This window comes from Humulus lupulus, chromosome X (assembly GCF_963169125.1).
Source record: "Humulus lupulus chromosome X, drHumLupu1.1, whole genome shotgun sequence".
Taxonomy (NCBI): Eukaryota; Viridiplantae; Streptophyta; class Magnoliopsida; order Rosales; family Cannabaceae; genus Humulus; species Humulus lupulus.
In genome coordinates, this window is record NC_084802.1 from 121,718,322 (window position 1) to 121,735,016 (window position 16,695).

At 36.0% G+C, this 16,695-nt stretch overlaps 1 long non-coding RNA gene across 1 annotated transcript; it reads right to left on the minus strand.

Moving 5' to 3' along the window:
- Nucleotides 1-8,708: 8,708 nt before the first annotated feature.
- LOC133803772 (uncharacterized) lies at nucleotides 8,709-10,156 on the minus strand. Its single transcript, XR_009878140.1, has 2 exons — nucleotides 9,610-10,156; nucleotides 8,709-8,969 (listed from the first exon to the last, which is right to left on the minus strand). It is a non-coding gene; the product is annotated as an uncharacterized LOC133803772 (long non-coding RNA).
- Nucleotides 10,157-16,695: the final 6,539 nt, after the last annotated feature.

Genomic DNA, 16,695 nt, shown 5'->3' on the forward strand with positions numbered 1-16,695 from the left:
TCAAATGAGTTCGGTACAGTCGATGTTTTGACATTCGTTTCGGATGTTTTAACAGTCAGTAATGCAGATTCAAAGGATGAGCGGATCTTAGATTCTGGGTGTAATTTCCATATGACACCTACAAGGGAATGATTTATTGACTACAAAACAGTTCGGGGAAACAAGGTACTCATGAGCAACAACCAAACTTGTGATGAAGTTGGTGAAGGGAGAATAAAGCTAAAGCTGTGGGATGGTACAGTTAGAATTTTGACTGGGGTTAGGCACATTCCAGGGTTGAAAATGAATCTGATTTCTCTAGGGCAGCTGGATAAATCAGGTTGGTCTTACAAAACTCAAAGTGGAGTTTTGAGAGTGGTAAAATGTTCTATGGTGGTGTTGAAAGGAGTTCTTGAACATGGTTGTATGTTCTACATGGTTCAGCCATTTTGGGAGAAGTTGGTGTCTCGGTTCAAAGGGATGATCAAACTGAGTTATGGCACAAAAGGCTAGGACATATGAGTGTTAAGGGTCTGCTAGAACTCACAAAGCAAGTTCTTTTGGATAAGAAGAAAATTTCATATTTGGAATTTTGTGAGAGTTGTGTGTTGGAAAAATCACACCGACTCAAGTTTGCCACTCCATTAAGATCTATGGGGTTCACCATAGGTACCATTCTCACTCTCTAAGTCTCAATATTTTGTTTCTTTTATTGATGATTATTCTAGGAAAGTTTGTTTGTATTTTCTTAAAACTAAAGATGAGGCTTTTGAGACATTTAAAACATGGAAAGCTTTAGTAGAAAATTAAACTGGTAAAAGAATAAAGAGACTTGGGATAGATAATGGTTTAGAGTTTTGGAATAAAGAATTTGACTCTTTTTGTGCTGAAAATGGAATAGCTAGACATCGTTCATGTCCTAAAACGCCACAGCAAAATGGCGTGGCTGAGCGTATGAATAGGACTATAATGGACAATGTTAGGTGCATGTTGAATGATTCGGGGATGCCAAAATATTTTTGGGCTGAAGCAGCATCTACACCTTGTTATTTAATAAATAGATCACCATCTACAGCCATTGATTTCAAAGTTCCTCAAGAACTTTGGTCGGGTTCACCTCCTAGTTATGATCATTTAAAGATATTTGGTTGTTTAGCATATGTGCATGTAAGTCAAGGTAAACTCAATCCTAGGGCCAAGAAATGTTATTTTTTAGGCTATCCTAGTGGGGTTAAGGCTTATACAATTTTGGCTAGTTGAAGATAAAAAATGCATTATTAGTAGAGATGTAATATTTGATGAAAATGCATATTATAAGACTAACTTGCAGGTACAAGTTCAGCAAGCCACTGAACAAATCGAGACTCTAAACAAGTCTCAGGTTGAGTTACAAAATCAAAATGCAGGTATGGATGCTAATCAAGGTGGAGCAAGTGATCAAGTTGAAAGTGAACAAGATGGTGATGAAGAAGAAGCTGAAGAAGAAATCATGAGTCCTGAAGAACATTTTGAAGAATATGTCTTATCAAGAGATAGAGTGAGAAGGTAAGTTCATATTCCTATAAGATATCCTCAATCAGATCTAATAGCATTTGCTCTAAATGTGGCTAATATTTTGGAAATGAGAGAGCCAACATCATTTCAAGAAGCCAAAAATAGATAAGATTGGCCTAAGTGGAAGCAAGCAGTGCAAGAAGAAATCAACTCTTTGACTATGAATAAGACTTGGGTGTTAGTTCCTAAGCAAAAGGGACAAAGAGTGATTGGTTCTAAGTGGGTCTTCAAGAAAAAGGCTGGGATACCTGGTGTAGAAGAAGCAAGGTACAAGGAAAGGTTTGTGGCGAAGGGATTTTATCAAATTGAAGGGATAGATTTTCATGAAGTTTTTTCGCCGGTGGTCAAACATACTTATATAAGGTTGATCTTAGCCATTTCAGCTATTCAAAATCTAGAGTTAGAGCAATTAGATGTCAAGACGACCTTTCTACATGGTAATTTGGAGGAAAGGATCTTAATGACACAACCAGAAGGTTTTGAGCATAAAGGTGATGAGGAAAAAGTTTTTCGTTTGCAAAGATCTTTATATGGTTTGAAGCAATCTCCAAGACAATGGTATAGGAGATTTGATGAGTTTATGGCAAGGAAAGGTTTCACTTGCAGTAAGTATGACAAATGCATTTATTTTACCAAACTCATTGATGGTTCATTCATTTATCTCCTAATATATGTGGATGACATGCTCATTGCATGTAAGCATTAGCAAGATGTTCAAAAGCTTAAGGAGATTTTAAATACTGAGTTTGATATGAAAGACCTAGGGTCAGCAAGAAGGAATTTGGGTATGGAGATCTTTAGAGATAGAGACAAAGGCATTCTCACGGTTTCGCAAGTGGGATACTTTGAGAAGTTAGTTTAAGTGTTCGGACAACAAAAAACAAGGCCTATAAGCACTCCAACAAACATCCATTCTTCACTTTGATCTTGATATTGTCTAGTTATATTATAATTGACGTAATCCATTCTTCACTTTATTTTAAACGTGATAGTGTCATACTTGTGATTTCCTATGATGCATCTCATCCATTAAATACGTTCATTTACAACAAACATCTTTTGGGAAGTTGATATCGACTCATCTCCGTCGTTTACATCATCTATATGAACCCTTGAGATCCCACTGATCACATGGAGAAGTTTCCTTCTAGAAGTCCTAATTTCTAGAGGCATACATTCTACACAGCAATTACAAATCTACAAAATTTAAAAGTAGGAAAAATATAGATAACATTTAGAGCAAGTACTTACGACGCGGTGAGGTGAGATTTTCCCGTCTTTAGCGTGTATGGGGGGTCCTTGGAAACATGGACGACTGTCTCTGATACCACTTGTAAAGAACGCCCTAGACTAGTACTTATTAAAACATTCACATATCGTTGGTCCATAAAGAAAACCACTTTTTATAAAGGTCTCAGTGGGGACTTGCTTAAAACAATGCAAGCTGGGCCCATTAGTTTAAAAAGAAAATATGAGATTTTATGCAAAGTTCAAAAGAAACAATATTAAATAATTAAGTCCCACTGATAATTTAGAAAGTCTCTTAAAACATAACATAATTAAAATGGTGTCCTAAAGTGATCGTTTATTCCGTCCATAGGATACCCCACGCCATACACCCTACGACGATAGAACTCCTCACGTCACCACACGTGCCACAGAGAAATCCTATTTGCTACCTGGAAGGGAAAGTAAGGGGGTGAGCTAAAAGCCCAGTAAGGAAGTACAAACAATAAGCAAGTAAGGATACAACAAATACGAACACTAACGTTCATCTAACACATCATGGCATATCATAACATTATCGTAACATATCATCATAGCACATCATAACGTAATCGTAACATATCATAACATAATCGTAACACATCATCATAGCATATCATAACGTAATCATAACATATCATCATATCACATTCATACAGCATACACGATGAGCATGGCTCGCTAGTTGTCCATGTCACCCTATGAGGTAATCAAGAGTCTCTGGTCCTTGAATAACCTCGGCGCATCCGCCCTAGGAGTTACGTCTTTAGCTATAGTAACTCGTTCGATGTATCTAACATCGTAATTTGTTTGATGTATCTAACATCGTAACTTGTTTGATGTATCTAACATCCATACACATATCATATTCAACATATCATCACATTATGGCATTCATAATTCATAACAATTCATTCTTACAACAGTCTTACCATTCATAGCATAAAATCATAGAATCTACCTAACTTCCTTACCTCAGGTCCGACCTAAGTAAATTCACAACCTCTCAACGAGCCTATACCATAATCAAAACGACATTTCTTAGCTTCATAAAATTACTATTTTGCCCTTTCATACAACTCATGTGTGCATGGGCCATGCACACATAATAAGAGTTACACACAACATGCAATTATTCTTAACTACACATAAAGCCATAATAGAATAATGCTCATTTTTTTACCTATTTTACATGCATGATCTTTCTATAAAAACCACATAGTTGAATAATAAACATAATTTTGGATTTGCATGTAACATGCATACGTGGGAACATTGCGTAATTGAGACGTTTTAAAAACGATAATTCTACATTTCTTACTTTTATCATTTTAAAATTAATAGACATATAACATGCTTTATTTTTCTTAAAATTTCTAGGTAAATTAAATTTCTCAAAAACATTATTTTATTTTATAAAATAATTTTATTTAGCTTTTAGAAAAAATGTGGCAATTTCCTTTATTATTCTCAAATTACAAAGAAGTAACAAAAAGCTTGGAATTAATTAAAATACCTATGATTAATATGTTTCTTTAGAAAAATAAATTTTAACATTGGTTAATTGTGTTACATAAATGATGTGAGAAAAATATATCTTTAAGTGTGGGAAAAATATATTTTATTTAAATGATTTAAGCCTTAGTTTTATGTAACATAAATCCATATGTGACAATTAAATAATCATTTTTAATCATTTAAACCAAACTTTCAGCCACTATTTAATTTCTTTAAAAATCACAAATAAATTGAATCTAAATATTTTTCTCAATCAAAATAAAGAAAAATAATAACTTATCAAAATATGCATTCATACCATATTAAAATACCATTTTTAATATTACCATAACTTAGGATAATAATTTTGTTTCAAAAACTCATCAAATTCATTTGAGTGAAACACACTTCACATTTTTTTACAAAAATTCCAGTAACCATTTTTATCTTTAAAAATCACCATATTCAATTTAAAAACTCCTATTTTTTCTAAAAATTCAATAAAAATTCTGTAGGTATTTATTTGAGTAAAATATCATTTTATTGGGACTTAAAATACCATTTTTAATTCCATAAAATTAACATAACATCAAGGACATTACTTATGCATGCAAATCATTTTTTTATCAAACTTTTACCCAAATATTTACAAAAAAACAGCATGCTTAATTTCTCATGAAATTCATCTTTTATCTAAAAAATTTCACATAAAATCATACATGTCCAAAATCTCATCATGCTCTTATTATATACATAATTATAAGAATATTACTAACATATTCACATGCAATCTTATAAAATCCCATTTTTCTATTCTATTGAATCTACACATGAAATCCAACAAAAACAATAACAATGGCAATAACATACATCTTATCATAAACACCATATTCACATATGCCTTTATATTAACCTAACATGTTTCTATCATTATTTTCATGCATCTTAAAATTTATTCATTCACAAAATCACATGCATCCTATCAAAATTTCATGGATCCAAATAGCAAGATTTCCAATTATCATTTTACCCAAATTACATAGGTCCTAAAACATGGATCTAATATATTGAAAATCATACAACATCAAACAAAATATCAAGATGATCCTTAGGTATGCCTAGGCCAAAACCCCATATTTGCATTCATAATTACCACTAATCATTATACATAGAAAATCAACATCAAAACCCTTTTATACATCAAACCATAATACCCTTCATGCAAATCAGACAACTTATTATCATCAAGATATCAAGAACACAAAGTACCCATTTTTTTCCTACCCAAAACATAAATCCCCTTTAACCATAATCCCTCTAATAATCTATCCATCAAAACCAAAAATCACAAAATTTAGGGAGGGATTTCAATACCTCTTCTTGATAGAAAATCAAGAATCCAATCCAATCAAGAATCCAATAACCTCCTTGCTCAAACCCTAGGGGTTGTATATTTTGAATAATCAAGATGGAGAAGAAGATGAACAAGGTTAGTGTTATCCCCAAAAATTGGAGATCGATGACGTGGCAATAAAAATGACAAGTGGCAAGGAATGATGGGGTGATCTGGCTTAGCAGTAGCCCAATACATTAGTGAAGAATTTAGACTGCTTGAGGGATGTCATAACCAAGCCAAGTGCACCCAAGGAAAGTACTTGGGTTAGGGTGTGCCCGGTCGGACCTTAGTCCGAGGAGTCCAAGTGATGCTCGGACCTTGATCCAAGGAGGCCAAGGGAGAGTGATTGGCTCGGACCCTAGTCCGAGGAGATGACCCATATGGTTGGCTCGGACCCTAGTCCAAGGAGATGACCCATATGGTTGGCTCAGGCCCTAGTCCGAGGAGATGCCCCATATGGTTGGCTCGGACCCTAGTCCGAGGAGAGGCCAAGTTGTTGGCTCGGACCTTGGTCCGAGGAGAGCCATGGTGTGGCTCGGACCTTGGTCCGAGGAGTACCCCTAAGGTGTGGCTCGGACCTTAGTCCGAGGAGGGCCAAGGAAGGAGTGGCTCGGACCCTAGTCCGAGGAGCCCCAATGCATGTGTTCGGACCATGATCCGAGGAGAGTAAGGGGTATGGTCCGTATGCAGGTGTCCAACATGCATATGTCCGACCAGAAGACGATATTCATCAAACAAATGGACCAGACTACGTCAAATTCCCAGAAACGACTTCAGCAAGAATCGGTCTGGGCATTGCGAGAATCTCTCATTCCTCACTCAAATTGAGGAATCCGTTGTATTTTGAATATTTTGTGTAATTTAAATATAATATAAATAATAGAATATCCCAATCCTAGGGGGATATCAGTTTAGGATCCCGAGCCTATAAATAGAGGGTTAATGGGATCAGAAAAGGACTTTTGGCAATTTTGAGATTTGGTCCGAGTTCTAGAGAGAGAAAGTGCATTTTTCCTTAGAGAGAACCCTTTTTGTATTCCTATTTACACTGAAGAAACTCAGTTGACACTGGTTCATCTGATCTTGAGTGTGGATAAGATAATAAAATCTCTAAGTGGATCAGGCTATTACCGACTGATCGAGGCTGAACCACTATAAAAATCTTGTGTGTTATTTACTTTTCCTGATTAAACCGTTTGTGTCGTTTAAATTCTCTTGAAGGTTTATCGTTTTTGACGTTCTCACATCGTTGGCTAAAAACACAGTCAATAGTTAGAGACAACCCAATCCAAATACTAGATCAATCATAAGGAAAACAACCAAAAACCTTACCCTAGCTTGAACCCTTTTTCTTCTTCTTCTTCTTCTTCTCTCTCTAGGTCACGCCCTCTCTCTCTCTCTCTTCTCTCTATAGTTTGGCAGCCCTCCATCCCAAATGAGCCTTCAACCTCTTTCTTATTTTCTATTTAAATGCCCCAATCTTCAAAACCTAGCTAAGGAAAATGTAATTATCATTTTCCTTTATTTTCCCTAAATCAAAATATAATTCAATTAAAAATTATACTCAGCCAATCAATCCATTTTATCATTGATAACACACTAATTCCTCTCTTGTCTTCCTTGGCTGTCCATGGCTAATAAAAGAAATAATGCTATTCTCGTATCTCTAGGGTGCTGAGACTTGGGACTGGGTTTTGACCCGTTTTTGTTACGTTTTAGGAAAAATGATATTCACAGAAAATGTAGATAATTTTATTAGCTTTCTAATGGTATAAGTTGTGTCTAAATTGGATATCCACAGCCAATTTTATACCCATTTTACTGAGGCTGGGTCTAAGGTTACGGGAATTCAAAAAAAGACAACTCTATCATTTCTCACCATTTGTTTTCCAATGTTTTTCTTGTGTGAACACAAGCCTCTTTATTTCCCTTTCTTTTTATTTTCTTTTTAAATCCCTTAATTAAAAAAAATAAATAAACCAATAAAAGGAAATCAATGTGTATAAAACTATTGCATGCACACCATGCACTTGCACATACTCAATCACTAGGGTGCATCACTACCTACCATGCACCTTAGTGCATTAAACCAAATCTCACATAATCATATTTTAAAATAAAAATAAATATATATCATTTAACAAGTAATTTCAAAAAAATATTCTACCAACAATTCTAACAATTAAATAAAATATCAAACAATCAAATAAAACAACAACAACTAAATAAAATAAAAAATATTTAAATAAAACAATTCATCACACTTAACACTTAAATAAAATAAATCACAAAATTTTAATAAACTAAAAAAAAAAAATTTGGTGCACTACATTAAGAGCTTTCAAGGATGAAGAAGAAGAAGTGATAGCAGCTGAAATGAAGGATGTCCCATATTCAAATGCAGTGGGTAGTATGATGTATGCTATGATAAGCACTAGACCAGATATAGCCTATAGTATTGGGCTAGTAAGTAGCACTACTACAAAAAGGGTATTTTAGGACTAGCATTGCGAGTCCTAAAAAAATTTTTAGGACTCGCGGGGCGCGAGTCCTCTATTTGAGAGCCTTAAAAACTAAGGTTTTTTAGGACTCTCAATGCGAGTCCTAAAAAACTGTTTTTAGGACTCGCAATGTGAGTCCCAAAAAACTATTTTTAGGACTCGCAATGCGAGTCCTAAAAAATCTGGTTGAGTGCCTTTAATTAAGTTTTTAGGACTCGCTTTGCGAGTCCTAAAAGAATGTTTTTAGGACTCGCAATGCAAGTCCTAAAAAATCTGGTTGAGTGTCTTTAAGTAACTTTTTAGGACTCGCAATGCGAGTCCTAAAAAATCTAGTTAAGTACCTTTAAGTAACTTTTTAGGACTCGCAACGCGAGTCCTAAAAAAATGTTTTTAGGACTCGCAACACTAGTCCTAAAAAATCGGGTTGAGTGCCTCTAAGTAATTTTTAGGACTCGCGGGTAATTTTTTAGGACTCGCTTTGCATGACCTTAAAAGTAATTTTTTTTAAAAAAAAATACAGCTACAATTTTAATTTTGATTTAAAAATATATATATCCATTTGAGTGTCGAATATGTATCAAAAGAAATTTGAAAAGAAAATACTAAAAAAATGGCAAAAAAATTTTACGAAATAAATTTAAAATTTCTAAACATGTATTGTAATTAGCTAGCTATAACATCATTCATTTTGCTCTAACCAAATGTAAAAATAACATTGCCCATTCTTCTCTAACTTCGTCAATTTCTTGAGTAGTATATGGCTTGTCGGAGGTGAACTGAAAAAAAAAACAAAAATTTAATTATAATTATATTAGTGGTAATAAATTCAAAGCATATATAGCCATGGTCATTTCAACCACTCATATATCATAGTTCCCCTCAATGTTTCTTATAAGTAAAGCAAATTTGACTAAAATGTAAAGAACATCAAAATAAGAAATTCTCAAGTTCTAAAAACAAGACCCTTGTACAACCCTTGTACAACTAAGAATATCGACACTTTCTCATGGCTTAAGTAGTTAGTCTTAGTTATTTAAACTAAGGAATACATATCTGTCAGTCTCAATTTAAAAGTGCTCAAGCTAGTTAGTTTATCATATCACATAGACATTAATAAACCAAATTACTAATCATTCATAGCACATTAGCAAATATACAATCAACTTATTCTGCTCACTAATATTTGCTCATGATCAATCAAAATACCTCAAAAATTCAAAAGCTGCAAAACCAATTTCAATAGTTGCACAACCTCCACACTTGTGCAAATGGAAACATTAGCAGCTTTATATATTCTAATAAAGTACGTTACTAAAAATTTGTAAAATATTAGATAGTATAAACAAATCAACAAAAGCAAATGTACATAGTATAAACAAATGCTATTTGTAACACTAAGTCCAAGAACAGCCAAACCTTTAACAAGAAGAGAGAACAGCCACCACCGGAGACGACGCCACGCACACCAAAGACGAGCAAGAGTACCTCGGAAAACCAAGAGATGACAGCGAAATGGAGAGAGTAGCGGAGTTAGGAGAACGGCGAGATAGAGCTCTGATTTTTTTGGGGGTAAGTACTCATGGCCATTGTTTTAAGCTGTCAGTACCACATTATAATATGCAAACAAAAACAAATTATAAACACACAAAAGGGACCAGCAATTATGTTATTGTAATAATAAGTTACCATCAATTAGAAGCTGCATGAACAAGACAAACCAAATTCAAGAAACATATCATGTATATAGCTAGAGTCTCCTAATTAATTAACTATATATAGCTACATAAACTAATATTAATGAGTGGTATAGATGATGTTCTACTCAATAATCTATACAAAGAAGAGTGTGATGATCTGATCGATAGTATTTGATTACCCTCAATACCACAAGGGGGAGAGGCATGCATATATATGCCATTTTTGCTAAGAACCAAGCTATATAACATGCTATGCAAACATATATATATATATATTGAGAAATTAATTAACCTTATTGGGATGAATTATACATAACAGGAATTGAATGATGTTGCCGAGCCTTTTTGGAGATTATTAATTACTAGAGCTACTGAAATTAGACATGGAAGTTATCATTATATATCCTCACGTGTAGCTTTTAATATATTATATATTAGCATACATACATTAATTGCTTTCCAAAGACTACTCAAGACGAAAGTGAGAATGAGACCAACATCTCTTGCTTGAAGGAGAAAGGGGAGCTTGTTATAGTATAAGAGATTATATTATATAATATAGTTTATTTTTAGGACTCGCAAAGCGAGTCCTTAAAGAGTATTAAGGACTCCCAAAGCAAGTCCTTAAAATTGTTAAGTAAAACACTCATTTTTTAGCCCATAATTTTTTAGGACTCGCATATTTTTTTAGGACACTCATTGCGAGTCCTATATTATGTTTTTTCAGGACTCCCAATGAGTGTCCTAAAAACTCCATAAATATTTTTAAGGACTTGCATTTATGTGCATGTCCTAAAAAAGTGTCCCGTAAAGGGTATTTTGTAGTAGTGTAGGTTCATGAGCAAACCAAGTCCAGAACATTGGAAGGCTACAAAATGGTTGTTGAGGTATTTAAAAACCTCATCACAACTGAAGCTAAAGTCTTGCAGAGGTGAAACGAAAAGTACAAGGGTTGTAGGCTACTGTGATTTAGATTTTGCTGGTGATTTGGACAAGAAAAGGTCCATTCCAGGTTATGTTTTTACATTGGGAGGAAATACCATCACCTGGAAGTCAAGTATGCAGCATGCGGTGGCTTTGTCAAGCACGGAAGCGGAATACATTGCCTTAACTGAAGTCATAAAGGAAGGAATTTGGCTGAAAGGGTTGGCTAGTACACTCGGAATTGAGCAAGGTAAAACTGTTGTATTTTGTGACTCCCAAAGTGTTATTCATTTGTCTAAGAATAGTATGTTTCATGAGAGGACGAAACATGTAGATGTCAGACTTTAGTTTCAGGTGGTAAAGGGTGCCTTAGTCGGATTCACTGTTAAATAGAGGCAAAGGTGGAGATTATTGAAGAATTGCCTCGTTTTTATACAGTGGTCGCAGCCTGGATAATGTCTGGCCACGGCCTCCCAGTCAGATAGTAGCGGCTGCGGCCAAGATTGTTAGTGGCCGCGGCCTATGCCCATGTCTCAACATGCGTTTTGGATGTCTCGACATGTCTGGGTTTTATATCAGAAAATTAGTTTTGACGGAATTTGATGATGTGGCTGGTTCTCTTATTAGAGATATATTTATCCATTTTGTTCAGAATGTTTTAGATCAAATTAGAGAGTGCATTTTGTAATTGAGAGATATTTCTAGCGAGAGAGAGATTAGTTCTGAGAACTAACCTCTAGGGTTTGTAACTTTCTTCTAATTGTTCTTGATACACAATTGAGGTTTGAGAATGGTTCTTTAGATCTCTGTACATTACATTGGTGGCTGTAATCTCTTCTATTTTCATAGTGAATTTCGTCTAGGGCTTTGCCTTGCCTTGGATGTAGACAGCAAAAACATCTTACTTTTATCTACTGAACCAAGTAAACTTGGTGTTGTGTGTTTATGCTTCTATTCTAGTTTATTATGTTAATCTTTCCTCTATTGTCGTTACGTTTGATACTAACAATATATATATACGTACAATGGCAGATGATGTGTCTTACTCTTACAGCCACCATCTAAACTGTAGTCACATCATCCATCAGAGCCTTACTTTCAGTGAACAATGTGTGTGTGTACAAGGATCATGTAGATGAAAATTTTGGTTAAAAAAATCAAATACATTTATTTTGCTAATTATAAGAGAAAGCGGGTTTCATAGTTTTGTTCAGTATGAAACCCGTCACAAATTAAAACGTAGGGAAATACATATTTTTAATACAGTAGCTTTTTAACTTGGAAGTTTCTTCGTTTGTTTTAAACAAATTCACATAGGTTGGTTGACTATTTCTTTCATCATCCTCACCCAAACTGTGGCCCATACTTCTTCTTCTTCATACACATAACACGCTAGCTAACCCTATCTTTTGCAGCCAATTTAGGCCCTGATCTGAGATTTTTACCAAACCTAGCTAATTAATTATTTAATCAATAAGAGAACAATACGTATTTAGAGTAAAAAATTCAAGGCTCGAGCTAATTATTTAATCAATAAGAGAACAATACGTATTTCGAGTCAAACATTCAAGGCTCGAGCCTAAAAAATATATAGAGAGGTGAAAAAACCAAGGGCAAAATATTTGCAACTTCTCAACCATTCAAATCAAGGGAAACTTTGAAGCAAAAGAAGATTATCACAATAAAGATAAAAGAGAAATAAACAAACTCATTGTGTAGGCTTTACTAGTTCAAATGTAATGCCCCAAATTTCCTAATAAGGTTTAGGACCTTGATTAGGAGGCCGGGAGGGCCATAATTGATTTATTATGGTATCTAATGATTATGTGCACGTTTACGTAAATTATATTATTATATGATGGTGAATGCATGCATGTGGGCTCATATATTAATTATGAGGGTAATTAGGTAATTTGGCCACTGTGGGCGTAATTGTGTATTTTGGGTGCATGATTGTGATTAATTAATATAGCCACATTATAAGGTGGATTGGTTCGAGCTATTTGACATGAGACGATCGTGAGATGAAAGTGTTCGGTCTAGTCATAACGAGATTAAGTTCGGGGCTCGGGGTGAGTCTCAGGGTGAATTTAATGGTTAGAGCATTATCGGGAATTAAAGGGTAATGGGATATGGATTATTGGTGTTTGAGGTTATTGAGAATAGCGGGAGTTGGAGGGTGTTAACTGTGATTAATGAAATAGGTGCGAAATGACGATTTTTCCCTTAGTGGCTGTTAAGGTTTTATTTTAGACCTAAGGGTGTTTAGGTCTTTTTACCCTAAGAGATATATATCAGCCATTAAGGCTATAGAAGAGTAACAAAAACAGAGCTTCTCATCCTTCTCTCCTGATAGATTTTCTTCCTCTTTTCTCTTTGGATTTTCAAGCTCAGTTTGGGGAATTAAGCCAAGGAACCAAGCTTAGCCAAGCTAGGGTTGTGCTCCACCATTGAAGAGGGTGTGTTGCCAAGATTAAGGTGAGTTTCTAGCCACTAGAACTCTTGTTTTTGCTCTGTTTTCTAAGTTAAGTTCCAGCTGGATTTTGGGTTGGGAACTTGAGAATTGGTTGGAGTTTTGGCTAGGGTTCTTGGGGTTGTGGTCCCTAGGACATGTGGAGATGGTATTTGGGTTCATTTGGGAGTTAATTTGATGTTTGGAAGCTTTTGGATTGGGTTAGAAATGGTAGAATCGAAAGAAGGAAAACCTGGGAATTGGCTGGCTGAAGGTAGCGCTACAGCGCCCAGTGTAGGGCGCTACAGCGCTACTTGCAGGGAGGTTGGGCGGTTTGTGGTTCTGCCTTGAGCGCTGGGGCGCTAGAAGGGCAGCACTGTAGCGCTACCCTGTTCCTCCAGAACCCTGTTTTGGGTGTTTTTAAGGGCTTTTGGCTTGGGGTTTCAATCCTTAAGGCCCGGGATCGAATCTACTCACTATGAGGGCATGTTTCGAGGTCCCGAGAGTGGGGTTTGGGTTAAGACCCTATCTTTGGTAATTTTCATTAATTGGAGATCGTTTTGGTTATGATTAGGTGACCGTCAAAGGATTAAGGATCGATCGTTCTCAAGGGTCGTTCTTTAAATCATTCTAGCTCGACTTTGAGGTAAGAAAACTGCACCCTGTGTATATGTGACATGCATGGCTATTATGATGCATGTTGGTTGATTACTGAGTATGACATGCGTGGTTATTATTGATGCATGTCGGTTGATTATTATGTATGACATGCATGGCTATTCAGGATGCGTGCTGGTTGACTATTAAACGTGACATGCATTGGTGCATGTTGGATTGCTGGATATATTGCGTATGGTGCATGAGAAACATGTAATTAGGACATTCTTTGTAGACTAAGTATGATGTTGTTCAGAGCTTGAGCCTCTGTAGTTTTGCATGGTCCTAATTGTATTGGTATCTGTTTAGTAAGCATGCTAAATGCCTTGTTTATGGATATTGAACATGTGATATATGGTTGGTGGCATGTCTTACTTGTGAATGACACTGACTAGTCAGGGACTGACTCTAAAGTCGAGAATCACGCATTGAATGACTCTATGGCGTTAATGCTAGACCGACCCTAGGGTCGAAGAACTTATAAGCGCTTGCCTGGTCTACGACCAGATGACTATAGCCAAGGTATATGACCCCGGTGACCGTTTGTCACATGGCTAAGGGACGTTGTCCATAGTTTCAACTCTAGAGTCGTGAGGAAGGTTATGTTGGTGACTAATCACCATGCACCAGTCCTAATCAAACTTATGAAAGGATCACTTATCAGTTAAGCCCTGGTGGCCCTATCGTCACATGGCTAGAGGGAGCGATGCTCATTATTGTGACTTTTGGGCTATTGTCACCTATCTGTATGGACCGTTGGTCCTGAATGGCTGTTACAATTACTGTTGATATTATATCATGTTATCTGTTGGTATTACACCATGTTATCGGTTGATATTATATCATGTTACCTGATGATATTACGTCATATTATCTGTTGATATTATATCATGTTGGATTGTGTTTTCTTGCTGGGCTTCGGCTCACGGGTGCTACGTGGTGCAGGTAAAGGCAAGAGGAAGCTGGACCATCCTTGAGTTGGAGAGCTTAGGTGATGACGTGTACATATGCAGCTGCTCGTCCGCCACGGTCGAGGTTTAAAGTGGAACTAGGGTTGAACCCTGTTTTGCCGCTTAGAATGGCCTGTTGTAAATACTTTCTATAATAGCCTCTGAAACTTTATTTTCGGGATCCCAATGTATATATTAAACGTTCTAGTGAAACGTTACATCCTAATCAAAGTTTTTAATCCCTAAACCGCTAATCATACCTAGATCACGATTTTGGCCAAATGACTCGATTAGCGAGTTTAGCACTGTTTACAAGGCACACCGTAACGGTCCCTGGAGTTTGGGACGTTTCATCAAACTTCTAAGTTAGTATTGTTTTTTTCTTTTTACAATCAATAGAACTGTTTTAACTGATTAGTTCGATGTTATAAAAGCTTTTAGTTACAGTTGTGACTATTCAATAATCAAGCAAAAGACAGAATAAATATCTTAATGATATTTATACAATGGTTCCATATACGAACAAGCTCCCTACTTTTCCTCAATACACAATCCTTCAGAACACGATACCACTACAAAACAACGGACATAAAAAGGAAACTCTAAAAAAATTATTTTTATTTTAATAGGTTATAGTAATGACACGTTGTCAGCGGTCCAATTTTGCAACAGAGGTGGCTTCTAAGAGTGTCTTCAATGGAGTGCCAAAAAGTTGATGCAATGCTATATTTAGCACATTTTACATAAAATATGACTCCAATGATATTCCAAAAAGTATGTCAAATTTGGCACATGCTAAAACTTGTGTCAAATTTGGCACAAAATATAGCATAGGCAAAAAATATAGCATGAACCTAATTTGACACATCAATAAATGCTATTTTTTAAGGAAATATACCATTTTGGCCCCTGTGTTTTGTCCGAATACTCGATTGGCTCGTATGTTTTGTTAAATAACAAAACTGACCCTCTGTTTTGTAAAATTGAACAATATGATACCCTGAGCCTGATTTTGGTCAAATATTTTTTCATTATGACTAAAATGCCTTTTTTTATTTTTCTATTTTTTTAATCCCTTTAATGAATTTTCTTTTGTCTAATATATAAAAACAATTTATAAAATTGAATTTTCTTTTATAATCATATTTTAAAAAATAGATAAATAAAAAACCTGGAACCTTTCTCTCTCCTCACCTGACTCTCTCTTTCTCTCTCTTTTCTCACATGCCTCTGCCCAGCCCTGATTGAGGCACCTACGGCCTCCGATCACACGCGTGCCACCATGAGAAGCGCCAACCCTTGAAACCCTTACCCCCGTGATTCAGCCACCTGACGTGCCGCCCTCCGTCTCAATGGGCTTGTTGAAGCCGTGCGCTGCCATGGCTTCTAAGATCTCTGGTAGCAACTTGGCTAGGGGGTGGTACAGGTGAACCCATAATGTTGAGATGAAGAAAACCCAGCCATGAATTGGATCCAATCATTGCTAGAGCAGACAGAGGAGTCTCGTCGAAATCTCAAAATTTCTGAGATTTCTAGGCCTCGATCCAGCCAATCCAATGGGGAGGTGAGCTACACCACCACCGTAAATGGTTCCAACGAGTTCTGATCTACGTTTACCAAAGGTTTTTTGAGCCATCAACCGTATGTAGGTGGTGACGTCACCGCCGCTGCCTCTTGGTTCCATGTAGGGAGAGCACAGACTTGGAATTGACACGAGGGTGGTTGGGTCTTCTTCCATCTCAGACAAGTTCTCCAACTTTAGATCCATGGCCTTCATCTTCGGCGAGTTCTCTGACTTTATATCCATGGCCTCCATCTCTGG